Genomic DNA, 15,665 nt, shown 5'->3' with positions numbered 1-15,665 from the left:
CTGGAGGCTAGGATTTATGTATTTAATTATTTCCCACTTGTCCTCTACAGACTGTATGATCCTCCTTCAGTACCAGGTGCCAGTCACAGCACTGATAGATTGACTAATAAACCTCTACAATATCTGGGTCTTGGCTAGAGATAGGTGAAAAATTCAGAGTGAATAATATACCTGATAAATTGTTCCTCTTTTGCTGATCATATATTGCATATGGACAATCTATGATTTTCTCAAAGGTATGGTTATTCCTAATTACTTGCCAAATAAATTCTCCAAATTAGCTTTAAGCTGTAGACTGCTCCCAAGTAATTCCTGGGGATTCTTAATACTCCATCTGCACTGCTTAATTTTGGTTAGACACCATCACCCTATTAAGAATCGGGTCTCTTCCCTGGCTGGCTGGCAGCAGCTTATCTCATTTATGTGTGGATTGTCACACAGTAACTCCCAAGGGCCATTTTCATAATCAGGACCCCAATGCGTTTAAGCAGTGGACAAACAGCGCACCTTCCACAGCATGCGGTGTGAGCAGAAGTGTTTTACAGCTAAAAGGATAACAGCTCTGTCCTGAAGAGACTACAGGCTACGCATCAGGAAGGGTTCAGCAGTGAAAGCACCACACCGGTGTGCGGTTAGGAAGCGGTGAAGGGACAATTAGAGACTGCAGCTGCATTTCCAGTTCTAATATACATCTCCCTACCTCACTGCCTGGAGCCAGAGATGCTCAAAAAGAGAGTAGGCAGCCTCAACAAGGAACCTGCAAACGTGCTGGAACTCAGAAGAGCGTCTCATGCCAGACAGAAGGGTTCATTGCACCAAACCTCAGGCTCCCGGTGGGACACCCTGAGCCAGAATCGTATTAGCCCGGCAATTCCCTGGGCAGTCGATGCAAGAGACAGGCACCTGCGGGCAAGGATGAGTGTCGGAGGTGGGACCACTGGCCTTTTGCAGGGACCGTGTCCTGAAGAAGCCTACAATCCTGATTGGGCGCTCATGGCTAGGGGATGGATGTCAATCTGTCTGCAAGTCTGCACCCTCTCTTCTTCCTAAACAGCTTCCACATTTGGATCTGAGGGGTTTTGTGAATATGTTTTTTTTTCTTTAAGAAAATAGTGTTAAACCTTATTTGACCATCAGTTCGGCACTGTTCTGTACCTGAGAAACTCTGCCTCTGAGTGAGTAACTGTGCCTGAGCTGTGGGAGCACTTGGCATGCAGCTTTTAAACAAATAAACCTTGTTAGCCAAATACTTATTAGAAATAAAGTCACTTACAAGTACTAAGCAAATATATACTAGGATCACAGTATCTTTAATCCCCTTTAGAAAAACACCTGAAGGGCCAGCTCCCCAAACTATAACATTTCTCAGGTCTATCTGAACTTTATTGTCAGGATGATGCTGATGAGCTACTTACATGTGGAAAAAGCGAGACCCAAAAAGAAGTTGACAAGTAATTAGGACAATCCTAATTCTAAATACTGAACTTGTTGATTAAAGTGTGTGATTTTCCTAAGATCAAAGCATATGAYTGTAGAAAAATTAACAGGTTTTTATTTGTACCAAACAGGAAGATTTGTTTATATAAAGAAAATAAAAATAACCACCGCAAAAACTAAAATCCTGAAATGCTCTCAAAAACATACACCAGGGTAAGTAAAGCTACACCTAAACAGCCAGCCATTCGGACATAATTTAAAGTAATATTTGCACCAGGCTGATAATGCCAAGCTTTATATTGCAAAATGGCACTGGTTTGTGTTCAAACAAACCGAGACTCTGGGGGAAACATGGCCTGCCTGTGTCCCAAACATAATAAATTATTGGAACTGGCAGCAACCTTATCCCTGAGCTCTTTTTTGCACAGAAAGGAAGCAGATCACTGCAAACCAGAAACTGCATCTAAATTAATTTTGAACGGTTGAGAGCTTTCTGGAATTGAATAAAATAGAGTGCTTTCTCATGACTCATTTTTCCCTGAACTTTTGCAGTTTCCGTATCTTTGTCACCCACTCACTGTGTGTATTTGCTAGGCACTGTGGGTCAATAACCAAGAAGGCATCTGTTTTCAATTGCAAAGACCACTCCTACCAGCCGTTGGAGTTCGAGCGTACTTTCGGTTCTGTAAAGAGCATCTCAACAACTTAAGCACTCTGTGTAACCTAGGATTTCACAGTAACAGGGATGAAGAATGCATGATGAAACAGACTCTCTTTTTAGTTGTCTTTTTAGCATGCTTGAAGGCTGAAGTCCTATAGTTTATAAACCTAAAGGGGATTTGAACCTGCTCCTACTGAAGTTACCTGTAGTTTTGTCTTTGATTAAAGTGGTAGCAGGACTCAGCCTTAAACCATGTTTGTCAGCAATCCACTCGCAGTGAGAATGATCAGGGAGTTATTTAAAGCTGGGCTCACAGATAAGTACTGCGCTCAGCAGTAAGAGTAAAGACGATGCTTATTCGCCTCACTCTTCCATGAAAAGATTAGGAGGCTCAGATCTATTTAGACTCCAATGGGAGCTCAGTGTCTACTCCTCTTGCCAACTTTGAAAGTCCCACCCTAACTCTTATGGGACGTATCTCGGGGGCTGCCGGCTAACAGAGCTAAGGCAGAGGCACCATCAGAGCAATTGCAATTTACATCAGCTGAGGATCTGCACAAACACAAACTGCCACATGGGACAAACACATTTGCTGAGTGACATGTCAGAGGTCTAATGATTCTCAAACATTTAGAATAAGTAAAAGGAGTATAAAGATAGTATATATTTTTATAAACCAAGTAATAAACAATTCTTCTATAAGGAGTAATATGTATTTACATCGTGGCATAAACTTAGCTTTGATCTAAAAAAAATACCAATCTTTCCTCAGTAATCTCCAAAAAAACATAAAAGTCTTCAGAATAAAAATGTGTCCATTTTTTAAGGATACCACAAACACTTGTTATATTCTAAAGACATTTCATGTCACTTGAATTTTCCTGCACTATTTCTACTTTGAAATCATAGTTCAGGGCTCAGCAGGCACCTAGCTAAAGGTTGGCTCAGAAAACAGGCAAAGCAAGTTATCGCCTTTCTGGACAAAAATGCAACAGGCTCTGTGGTAGAGCACCACTGCCGAACTGCAGCACAACAGAGCCTGCGATGATCAGATGTTTCCTGCAAAGCGCTCAATATGCACAAAGCAAGTAAAAAGCTACATGCAAATTATACTCCCTATTTAAAAATAAAATTGCATTTCTTTAATCTCTTTTCAACTGCCTGTATACACCTAGATCATGTTTCTATAGTGATATATAGGATTTTAAAACCACACTACTTAACAAACTCTAGGGAAACGATCCCAGCAGTCCCAATTCAGTGAGTATTTTGGGGCTGTAAAAGCTGATATCATGCCTTGAGCCGTAGCAACACTCCCAGGTCCCAAAAGACACTCTCCCTATTAACTTCACTGACTGCCCCTTATCTCTAACCCTCTTCCTTGTAGTCAATGGTGAGCACCATAGCAGGGATATTTTCAGGGCTTTTTCCCCATCTCACATTAGGGAGACAACCCCCAGCCTGGTTCCACACAACAATATATTCTGCTGCTCACAACAGAGTTTATCAGGCCTCATTTCATCAGACAGCGTCCGTGCCCTCAGGTCCTCCCAACCCAAACATGCTTGCTGCCACCGCCCTGCGACACTTCCACCAAGCAGAAGATGACACATGGGGCTTCTCCAGAGACAAGCACGCGAATTGGCTGATCTTTGGGCACGTTGCGAGCAGCCAGCTGGGTGCTGCCGGAGTGCTCAACCATTGTCCTCCCCCAGTAAAGCACTTATTTCTATCTCCTTCTCATTATAATTCAACTCCACAAGATTTAGAGGAACAAAACGCTTCTAGCTCCCTAGCAAATTTAATGGACAGTGGAAAATGAGTTTAAAAAGTTATTAGGAGCCAAAAAAAGAGACAAACACAGACACGCAGCATGGTCACGACAACCTCATTTCCTTAAGAAACAAAATTAACAAATCCTGCCAAAACCTTACCAAGATCCTGGGGATTCCGGAAGACAGGTAAAAGCCTGTGGCGATTTCATCAGTGTTCCCCTATGGGAACCACAAGCACAATTCGAGCTGCCTGTCCTGGGTGGTGTTACCGCCGTTCAGCGTGACTGACATTAGCAAGTCCGGCGGGAGGAGAAACCAATGGGTTCCTTCTTACTCATGTCAGAGGCAGAACAGGATTTCCTCTCTGCCTCCTACCGCATGGTAGGGGCAAGAGAGAGGAAGGCAATCTAAAGACCAGTCAGACTGGGGAAAAAGGAAAAAAAAAAAAAAGGGAGAAAAACAGCATGGCATGCTGCCACTGTTTGGAAGATGAGTAAGATTTAAATAGCAATAATCCCCAGAAACTATCTAGAGTTCAGGTCATTAACTAACAAGCTGATTAATTCCTGTAAGGATTAATGCTTGAAATTATTATGCCTGGCAGATGTTTGCTGAACAGGAATTAGTCCAGAATACTCAGCATGAAAAACAGCAAAAAGCAAAAGTGCTGCTACATTTCAGAGCTGAGATTTTTAGAAATCACTGGCTCAAACTTTAACAGAAATATAACTTTCCTTTGTGTCCAATTTATCTCCCACCTTTTTTTTCAAACTCTCAGCTCCCTAGCAAGAGATTTTTTTCCCAGACTGACACACTAATCTAGATTCTGCTCTCAGTTACAACTGTGCAATGCGAAGAAGAGGTTAGCCAATATTTTCAAGCAATACCAGTGTTGGCACAATTTGGCTGAACGGAATGCACTTTTTATACATTAGCCATCTCTCATGATTGAGTGCATGATGATTTGTCCACTTCCCAACTCTCTGAAACTACTGGAAAATATAAAGCAGCATTTTCCCTCAACTAATTATGATTCCTCTGGGGACTCTTGCCGCTAAACTTGCAATGAAGTGGTTTTATCTACCAACCCACTGCCATTTACATCATCCTAATAGTGTAAATCTAGTTAATATACTCCAGGGCCAAACCAGATTCCACTTGCACTCAAGCTAGTGTAAGTCCACAATTAGCCCATATGGCCAAAAAAATCCTTCTAGTTTTGCAGTTTCTCTGTATCATAATTTGTACTACACTAAGCAGTATTTCCAGGATTGCAGTAAACATTAAGTAGGAAAGGTGAAGAAATCACAGTGAAAGAAAGTGAGAAAAAAATAATGGTTTAAATTCTCTTTCCAAAGTCAACTTTGGGGATCAAACTTTGACAATCTCCATCCATTTTGTGGATGGAATTAGACAACACAGGAAGGCAACATGAAGAAAAGCTGAAGAACAGAGATGGGATGAAAATCTAAGTGAAAGAAGAGGAAAGGGACAGAAACTCTGCATCAGGGTAACCCTGCGGAGTTGCTAATATAGAATATCTACTGAAGACTAGTAGTCCAAGCTATGTTGTGACCCCCACTTGCAATAGTGATCCCAATAGTGCAGCCAACTGATTGCAGAGATTTGCCATTATGATAAAAACAATCGGGGACAGACGAAGAGGAACATCTTAGGAGTTGGCAACACAGTCAGTGCACTCCAGGGAGGGAACCGATCTACCAGCTGTTTTGAAACGGTCTTGTTAGCCTTTTTCTAACTTGCATGATCCTTAGAAATCATAAGAACATCTCAAAACACTTCAGCCTACAGACTAAAATATATGATGCCTGGAGCGAGTAGATCCATTTATCTGAAAGTCAAATCAGTTTCATCTTGGGACTGTGTTGCTGTTTGAGAGGCAGGACTTAAAATGCCTATAAATGAACCTCTTCACATGCTTTTTCCCTGCTCTCTTTCTCCCATGTTAAATCCCATAGCCCCTATGAACTTACCATAACCCTGTAATAACTGGACTAAGACTACAAATAATAAGGAAGCAAAACATATATGATTAAGATCAGCAATATACAGTCACTTCTAAGTGCAATAAGAAGTGGTCTCTTTGGACGACTTACCTAGAAAGCAATGGAGCCTAGCAGCTACCATGGTGTGTACAGACAGTCACAACCCAGAATGAGCAATGAAAGGATCCAACTAACAGTCACAAATCTGGCAATTCCCCATAAAACTTTCAGAAAGTTGGTATCAAAACATAATACTTTTTAAATACATAAATCCCAAATTACCACATTGAGCATAATTCCCTTCAGATCCAATCTGATTTTAAATTTTGTCTATACTTTAAAAGGAAACTGCAGTTTCAGCAAAACACATTGAATGCTCCCACAGCACCTGACCTGCCTTTCCCTCCCATACGAAGGATGCTATGTTCAGGTTCCCTGAGGGATGGAACAGTATTTTTCCTACCCCTCAGACCCACCAACATTGCTGTTGTGTTAGGAGCAGGCACTTGAATGGCACCCTTTGTAGCCAGACAACTCTACGTTCAAATATGGATTCAACTATATCTTCAAGGAAAACAGTTGGATGATCTTAGATTAGCTGACAGTGCATCTTAGATTAGCTGACAGTCTACACGCACTGCAAAGGAAACACATTTCTGCAAACCTAGTGAAGCTCATTGCATTAAAGGATACATTGCCTCACTGATAAACCTACTCAGATGATACTCTGGACAGACTGGCCTCATTACACAGTAGTCATCTGCAACTTTGAACAGGCAGTGGTGTAACAGATGCAAGTCCCCTAACTGTTTAGGGGACAGAAGTTGTCATGTTCTTGTCCCGCCAGTATGGTCACAAGAATTATAAAGTGCTGTCAAAGCTCTGACAAAGAGCCACAAAATCCCTCAAGGACGAAACAGAGCAGCAGAGTAATTGTGTAAAGGTTTTCTTCCAAGAATGAAGACATGTCTGTGTTATGTATCTTTCTACTCCGCAAAGACTCAGGGTCCCAGCTGCGAACCAGCACCCCTCCATGATGCAGGTGGCATGCGCAGGGCAACGATGGCATCTCCACCTCACAGAGGCTACTACCCAAGCGGAAGAGAAGACGGATGCAGACAGAGGGGGAAACACACAGAAGCAACAAGGCAGTATTAGTCAGCATGAAAAGCCACAGTCAGAACAGCAGCAAGCTAACCACTGTCAAATTTCCACAGACATTGCAGCAAAAGAGTTTTGAGGCATTTAAGAGATTGTAAGGGCATGGATTTGGGAACATTGAAATGTGAGGACAAGAATGAGGAAAAAAGTGTGGAAGGGCTCAGGTGAAAATCAACCCAGTATTAGTTGGTTGGTATCACAGGCTGGCCAGAAGTGGAAGCTGGTCTCCCACTAACAGGCTGGGGATGTATGGGAATCAAAATTTCCATCTTATGGAGAAGTTCATATTTCTAAGTATATTTTCATTCTGAATCAGAGCAACATTAATAGGTAAGAGCTCTCCACACAGTTGATACTCTCCAAAGAATCTGCTGTGAAAGGGCTTTTGTAAAAAGAAACACTTATACCAAACATTCAAGTTGTTGTGCTATGTACTGGGCTTGGAGGCATTGGGGCAGGGGTGGCAAAGATAGGTGCCAAGTTCTCAGTCTCCTTCTGTACAGTTTCACTCTGTGTAAAGAATGAATCATTAGGTAGAGCAGGGATGTGAATCCAAGTGTGTCACCTCCAAGCTGAGCATCTGAAAGGTCAGGCTAAGTCAGTCATTATGCTCTGTTCCATTCAACAATAAAAGTAGTATTCTGAATTCATCTCTTGGAGTGGAAAACAAAATATCTAATCAAAAATGTCTCAAAAATGTCTAACCTGATTTGGGCAAAACTGAAAAAAAATAGCGGCTCAGCTGTTGGCATAATTGCTTAACTGAAAAATCACCTGTTTGCAAATCCCAGAACTAAGGTGTACAGCTGCTAGTGGCAGTTGCACAAATACCATGGTGATGGACAACATGGGAAGGGACACTGTATAAAAAACAATTATAAGTGGAGCACTGAAGCAGCCTAATAACACTCATGTAAACTCCTCAGCACCAACTACAACTACTCAACACTGACAGGACTTTAGGAAAAAAAAAGAAGGGCTGTGACATTTAAAGCATTGGGATTAAATGTGTTCATGTATTTATGTACAAAAATGGCTTTTAAAACACCTTCAGCTCTTTCATTAGATAGCAAATGCTACTGCACTCTGCAGACCAGAAAGCCGGTGACAGCCCTACTCCATGGTTAGGATTCTCACAATACACAATAGCTGGACAAGCAAACAAGCTTCTAAAGGAGGAATCTGAAGAAGAGCTGTTTTTGCAAACAGACAGAAGATGCTTATACACCTCTTCCACGGCATTAGAGAAGGTACGAGGTGTTTGCAGGTGAAACAGGGATGTGGGCAGCGAATGGGATGTGGGCTGACACACAGGTGACGAAAGCTGGCCATACTGTGACAGGCAGGGATGGCAGAGACGTGACAGCATTGCACAACCTAGTGTGCAGGCAGCCTGCCAGTCTACGCCAGCGATGGGCTCCTGCTCCCTTAACTCCCTGCAATAACTCTTCTTGTTACTTTACCCTCACTCTCCTTCTCCGTTATTCTTCCATCTCCCTAATCATTAACTCAACAATTCTAGACTGATACCAAAGCTTTTCTCAGGGCAGGGAATTATCATTTTAAGTGTCTTCACAACATGGTCATTTTTATGACAAAAACCTTCAGTCCTGGGCCAAGAGTTTGGCCGCAGTGGCATTGCCTTCCAACTGCAGTGCTTCAGAGGAGAAACAGTTGTGCCTGCAGCCAGGTTTGAAAAGCCAAAAAAGCTGGGTAAAGCAATTAATTCTACATTAAAAGCACTTTAAAAAATTAACCAGTAACTAGGGAACAAGGACATGAGAGGTAGGGGAGAAGTTCTACAATACAGGGATTTGAAGCCTTTATGCTTAAAAAAAAAAAAAAAAAAAAAAAAAGTTAGTAAAGATACTTGATTTTTTCCCCCTTTTTTAAGGTTGAAGATATTTTCTGTAGATTGCTGTCTCATATCAGCAGTATACACTCACTGACAGAACAACTAATTCAGTCTTTAGGACTATAATCTGAGAACACAAGGGAAAATCCCAGGCTCTGGTGAAGGCGATGGCAATACTGTCACAGAGCCAAGACTTCTCCCCTGACTCCTACTGACTTAAAAGACAAAGTAACAAGAACATTTTTCCTTGGGTACTCTCTTTAGCTGGAGATCTAAATAAAGATGAAAGCTTCTCTGGTGTTTACGAGCTAGCATTATTAGTTACGTACTTTACACACAAAACCCATGCTGAGCCTGCTGTGTTTCACGACGACAGCTATGGAACTTTCTTGCCGACTTACATAAGGAACGTCACCTATATTTGCCAACCATGTCATCTGCCATTCATATAACCACTACCGCATTCCCACAGAGACTCAATAAGCAGTCATGCAGTGAGACTTCTGCATTAAGAAAAATCAGTCATTTAAGTTAAAGAAAATGTATTGCTTGGGGAAGAACTGACAGCTCTAAAGGTTGGTTTATTTACTCACATAATCTTTATGGCATGGGCAAACTTCCTCACGTGGCCCTGTCTTTCCATCTAAGTGACTTGAAACCACAGCAGGTACATCAGTGACTGTACACTTTCCATCCTCAGCTTCCCTGAGCTTTTTCAGGCTATACTGACTACAAGGTATGAAGTTTGGACAGAGACCAGCTATTATATCTCTTAAACTATTCCTCACTCAGGCATAATACATGTTTTCCCCTAGAACTGCCTCATTAAAACAGTAAAACGATAAAAGCATGCAATGGTTTAAATCAGATATCACTGCTACGTAAGGCTAAGAGAAAACACAGCCAAAAATAATCCTTACATCCTTTTTTTCCCCCCACAATTTCATTTCTTCTTGCTGTTGTATCAGTCCAGCCGAGTAAGCGTGTGTGATAGTCTCATAGGGAAAAAACCTCTAATTTTGTTGGTTCTTAAGTAAACCTGAATATCCAGATCCAGCATGGGCTGTTTACTCTGTCTTGCCCATGACACCCTCCAACCTAGTGACTCACAACGCAGGTGCCACACACAATGAGTGTCCCCTGTGAGGTGAGATGTCAGTATCCCTGTATCACAGGTGGAGATACCATTGCTCTAAGTAGGGCCTATCTTTCAAAAGCAGCCTCTGACTACAGGTGCCAGATTCAAAGATCCATTAAGCACCCAACATCACTGGTCACATTTTAAACCTCTGACCATGTACACTCACTCAACATCATGCAGGAAACCTGCAGCACAGAACCCAGCTCTTCTGAATCACAGTCTAACACATTAGGAGAAGGATGGCCATGTGCTCAACAACATCCAACTCATAGACTGTTTGGGTCGTGAAAAAGAGCCTTGATGAGTATGCTTTTTGCTCAGCAAAACGATGTGAACGCTTCAGGAGAATTCCAGCCTGGGTCAAATCAATACTCACAAGTACACTTGCTCTCGAAAAACAAGTATTTTCAAGGCGTTTTGAAGAACATCTCTCACTGCATCAAAGATAATTTCCTGAATCTTCTGTTATTTAGTCCCACAAGGCATGACATTCAATGAGATTACAAGATGCTGTTACTCTTCAGTAGTGGAAAGAACATGTCTTGCAGAGGAAGCCTGCAATATGGGCTGCTGCTCAGACTCCTGTTGCTGTTCTTGACTCTGTCAATGAATTCCTGTGTCACCTGGGCAAGCAACACAACATCACATGCCTTAGTCTGTTCAGTTATCCTACAGATATAGTAATATTCACCTACTGCTCAAGGGAGCCCAGAGGCTTTTGTGGGTCTGATTGCCCTCCTACTAAAGCCAGTGGATATTTTTTATTATTAATAGCAGGGGGAACAGCATGTGGCCCTAAATAAAATATTTCTAGGATTTACTCATGACAGGCACTAGATGACTAACTTCCTAACTAGATGACTAACTCCGCCAGGACAAGCTATCCCACATGGGCCTTGCATTTATCATGTGCTCCCAAGTATTACTGAACAGACTTTCTGTATAGCACAACTGTAACAACAGTTACTTCATGTTTTTAATATCATTAAACAAAGATCAACCACGAACAAAACAAAACAAGCAATCCACAGCTTGATATCTGAATTCCAGGTAAATTATGATCTCAYGGTTCTCCTTGTGTCTTATTATCTCATTTACTTTCTTCCAGTATGTTATTTCGTGCTACATTATCTATTCAGTTTCAGTGAGATCCCAGGGCTGATTGCCACTTAATCCTCAGCCTAAAGTCAAAGCAGAAATTCCCTTGAAATCCCATGATATGAAAGACTTCATATCAGGCCCATGTCTTCTGTTTAACTGTAATACAGCAGAGATGCTGGCAGCGATAGAGACATGAAAGGTCAGTTCTGCTAAAGGAAGCAGGTCAGTTAGCAAGAATCCCAGGGGAAACAAACAAGTCCACACCTTCTTTAAAATCACTACATTTTTTCCTAGTAATACATTAAGCGGTGCGCTCAGACAGAACAGGCCATCAAAGGTTGCTTATTAACCCAACATACGCTAAGTGTCAATGAGAATGCTCTTCCCTATCAAAGAGATTTAGCATCTTTATCTTGACATTGAGGTGGGGCTATTTAAGATAGCAGTAATTAAATGCCCCAGAGCTCAAAACTCCATGAGTCATTTCTGTTGTAATACAGGCAATATCATCCCGTGATTCAATCACTAGTAATGTAGGAACATAATCTGACAAGCAATGGTTCCCTTCACTTTAAGTCCATGAATCAGGGAAGCCAAGAGCAAGGCCTAACAAACTGTGTTTACTGCGTGCCCTGGCTTCATCCAGCTGCAGTTCACCATCTCGCAGAGTCGTCAATTCTTGTAGAAGGCAACGACTTACTTAAGCTTCATCTCTGGAGAAGAGTGATTATGTAGGGATTTTCACTTTCATTTAAAAAGACGTTTCTTTGCAATTCTATTGGTTGGAGAGAAATGCTTATGCCCTAAACATTCAAATACCAGAGAGCAAAAAAACCCAGTAAATTTTCAAATAAGAGAAGAGAACTAAATTTCAGTTGATGTTGACAATACTGCAGCTGGTCATGTAAGAATTTTGATAAGAAAATTCTACCTTCTTATGTACATATGCCAATATCAGATACAGGCAATGGAATTACCTTTAAGACCAAAACTTTTATGAAATTCAAGGATGTCTAATATGGGGTCTACCACTAAGAAGGCCATGAACACCTGCTCTGTATTTTTACATCTCACAGAATGTAGTCAAATCAAGCCTGACAAAACAGAGACATTACTGACCATCAGTGAGTGTCACCGTAAGAGAGATGTTCCCTGAAGAACTATGCCATGGTAAAAAAGCATTCCACAGCTGACACTCCACGGACTTGCACAGCATGGCAGATGGAGGCTTTAGGCCAGACTCACAGAGATATTTAGGAACCTGGCTTTTACTCCTGTGGATCTCAGGTGACTAAAGAGACTTGACCTTTGCCTTCATGTAGTTGTGCCAAATATGGAACTCCTTTGCCAATCACACACTCTGTCAGCATCCCTGGAGCTCAAGAATATTTCCTGTTACCACATGGCTTCTTCCTTTTAGATGACCGAATCACTAGGTTTCAAACTTAGCCCATGATCCGTAAGTGGACATGTATGATGCAGTTTTAAGGGAACTCTTTCTAAGGATGCCATTGCACCTGCATGTACCTCAGCGCACTCAATGTACCTCATTGTACTGTATCTACCTCAGAACAAATTTCCAGGACAGGCCATAGCTGTCCAAGAAACCCCTTTTATGGCAGGCAAGGCTGAACGGTTAAAAAAAAGCCAATATTGTGTCATTGCTACAAATGATCCGTGATTTGCCCTACCAGCCACATCAAGGAATATATCATTCTGAATTAGGATCAGTAATGATCGATTTTGTCTCATTTCTTACGGTAATTATGCTTATCAACTTCAATAAATTTTGAAACTGTTGGCCAATTTTTGACATAATAAACTACAGCTAAAGAAACTATTGAGATCTCAGCCCTTCTTGTACTTGATGTACTTGCGCAAAGGTGTGCCTGGCAGAACAAAGAGAGCAGGAACTGTGCCCTGGGGATGCAGTGATGTGAAAACAAAGAGTTTTGTGACTAGCACAACTCAGGAAATCAGATTTCCTACAGAATTGTGTCTCTTGGTTGATTAAATGTTTACACTGAACTATACTAAGATTTTCTGTTTCCATGTTCAAAATGCAATGTATCAGATCAGTCTCATCTGTCCTCCTCAAAACTTTGAGGGAGATGCCAGTTTAGGGGAATTTACTCAGGAAATCCTTCTCCTTTTCTCACATGGAGGTAGTCACATCTGAATGTATCATTCAGGCATTGGGTTAAAAGCCATTGGAGAAAACTGACAAATATCTGACCCTATACTTGCATTTTCCTGTTGCCCTATTTTTACCAAACTTACAAGAACTTAATTAACTTGAAACTGCTTCCCTTATGTCACATTTGCTTGAAACTGGGAAATGGAAACAAAATATTATTTAAGGGACAGATATCAAGGTGCATGTGTATACACATATTAAGGGACAGCATAATCCTTGTTTCCAACAGAACCTATGTTAAAAGATGAAAGCCAGCTATCTTTTCTGATGCTTTGAAGGTTTGAAGCATCCCTTCAGACAGTGGTGTTGCTCTTCAAAGTCATGTGGGCGTAGCTATGGCTCCTGGGACCGAGGATCCACAAGTGTACACAGAGGTGTTGAGGATTATTCAGGAGCCACAGAGAACTGGAGGGGGCACAGGAAAATGGCTCAGACTAAAGGAAGGGTAGAGACTGCACGTGAAGGCCGCACGAAGGAAATGTGCACAAAAAGGAAGGGACTTGAAAGTGTGGTGAAAGTCTTGGCCAGGATATTAGGGAAAGGGGGAAAAGTGAAACACATGACTGAAGAGGCAGAACAGAAGAAGGAATAAAAGTAAAAGAGAGCCAAGCACTACAGCACCTCTCCCTGAAAGGCAGCAAATTCTGCCTCTGCTGGGAATCTGAGAGGACTCAAGGTGTGATCCATGAAGAACAAGAAAACAGCACTGGGCATGGAGGAAAGCTGTTTTGACAGACAGTCCATCCTTGTCAGACTCTGCTTCCTGACAGCTAGTTTGCAGGGAACAATGCTCCTGTGACTCCCTAGAAAAAGTTTGCCTCTTGTTCAAATAAAAGTCACAATGGGACCGCAGTGAGTTACATTTCCTTGAGATGCAGCTGGCTCACACACTTGGCAGCCACAGAGACTGTGCCAAGCTGATGTGCATTTGTGCATCTCAACTACCCACGGTTTTGAGACACTTAAAAAAAAAAAAGAAAGAAAGAAAGAAAAAAAAGAAAACACTTGAAAAGCAACCAATCAGCTTTTAAAGTTTTGTGGCATTTTTTAAATTCCTTCTCTAGAAAACAACCACTGCATACAAAGGTTTTCAAATAAGCATGCAGTGTGCCAAGGGCTTAAAGTAACATTCAGAAGTAGCAGCAAAGAGCTAGCAAGAGTAGCTTAATGATATTATTTTTCATTAATGATGTAAGATGACAATGCTTAGGTTTAAGGCAAAGAAGACGACAGATATCCTGCCTTAATGAACTTGCAAAAGAAAGTACAGTCTCACAACCGTGATTTTTAAAATTAATCATTCTATGCATCAATCATTCCTGCAGATTTCAGCGTGATCACCTATTGAGTACAAGCTATTTTCAAGAATAAAGTTTTTCTGGACGAAGACCTAAATTCATGAAGATCATAAAAATAAACATTTGGGAATAGAAGAGATGGCAGAAATTAGCATATGAGAAAATAGCACCTTACTACATATTGGGGTGTGGGTGTTTACATAGGAAAGTTGAGCAGAGTCTAAACAATGAGCATTAATGGCTCTCCTTGCAGAAAACCTGGGAACTCTTCAAACTGTTTGGAAAAAACAAGGGAGACAAGGTCAGACCTGCTGAAGGGGAATCAGAGCTGAGCTGGGATATATTTGATGGATTTGAAGGGGAGAGAGGACAGGATGGAAAACAGAAACAAGGATCTTGCAAACCGCATTAGAGTTCTGGCAGCAGGGACCAAGTCCGAAAGAAATTCGACAATAACGATGAGCAACCAGATTTGGCAAGAGCCTGACATCTGGGAAGGAAAAGTTGCAGCATGCTGCTGAACACTTCTACCAGGCTGCTACTCACTTAGAGATGCGATTTTTTTAAAAAAGACCTTAAATACGAGTTTTTACCCATTTAGCTTAACATATTTAGGGAGCTATATTATTATTATTACAGGAGCTGTAGTTCATATATCTCTATATTATTATTATTATTATTATTGCATAGGGAGCTTACACCGTTTAGGGAGCTGTCTCTGCGAGGAGAAACCGTGCCCTCCACTGCTCACCCTCGCCAGTACGGTGAGGACCGCGCCGCCGTAGCCCAAACCTTCCCCACAAGACCCCGGGCGGGGGCGCGGGGCGCAGGAGCGCGGCGGGCGGGCGCAGCGAGCGCGGCAGGGCGGACTCGGGGCGCCCCACAGGCACCGCGCAGAGCCGGCCGGCAGGCTCGGAGCCGAGCAACAGGCGGCCGCTCCCCTCTGCCCCGCCGCCCCCGGGCGGGCTGTCACCGAGCCTCCCCCCGCCGCCCGGCCCCGTGGCGCGGCGCGGTCCGCCCGCGGGGCGCCGCT

General features: G+C 42.2%; 1 protein-coding gene across 5 annotated transcripts in view; it reads right to left on the bottom strand.

Annotated features, from left to right (window-relative positions):
• Window positions 1-15,421, bottom strand: part of SYNE3 (spectrin repeat containing nuclear envelope family member 3) — a 73,582-nt gene extending 58,161 nt beyond the window's left edge. For 2 of the 5 annotated variants that reach the window (XM_026079373.1, XM_026079376.1), the window contains exon 1: window positions 4,033-4,221. The gene's annotated coding sequence lies outside the window, so the exon portion shown is untranslated. Of the gene's footprint in view, window positions 1-4,032; window positions 4,222-10,412; window positions 10,672-15,331 lie in introns of those variants that run through there. The other 3 variants (XM_026079372.1, XM_026079371.1, XM_026079375.1) reach the window with 3 other exon arrangements.
• Window positions 15,422-15,665: the final 244 nt, after the last annotated feature.

The sequence above is a fragment of the Apteryx rowi genome, unplaced genomic scaffold (genome assembly GCF_003343035.1).
Source record: "Apteryx rowi isolate R43461 unplaced genomic scaffold, aptRow1 scaffold_5, whole genome shotgun sequence".
NCBI classification, from domain to species: Eukaryota; Metazoa; Chordata; class Aves; order Apterygiformes; family Apterygidae; genus Apteryx; species Apteryx rowi.
This window is presented reverse-complemented; position numbering and strand designations above follow the sequence as displayed.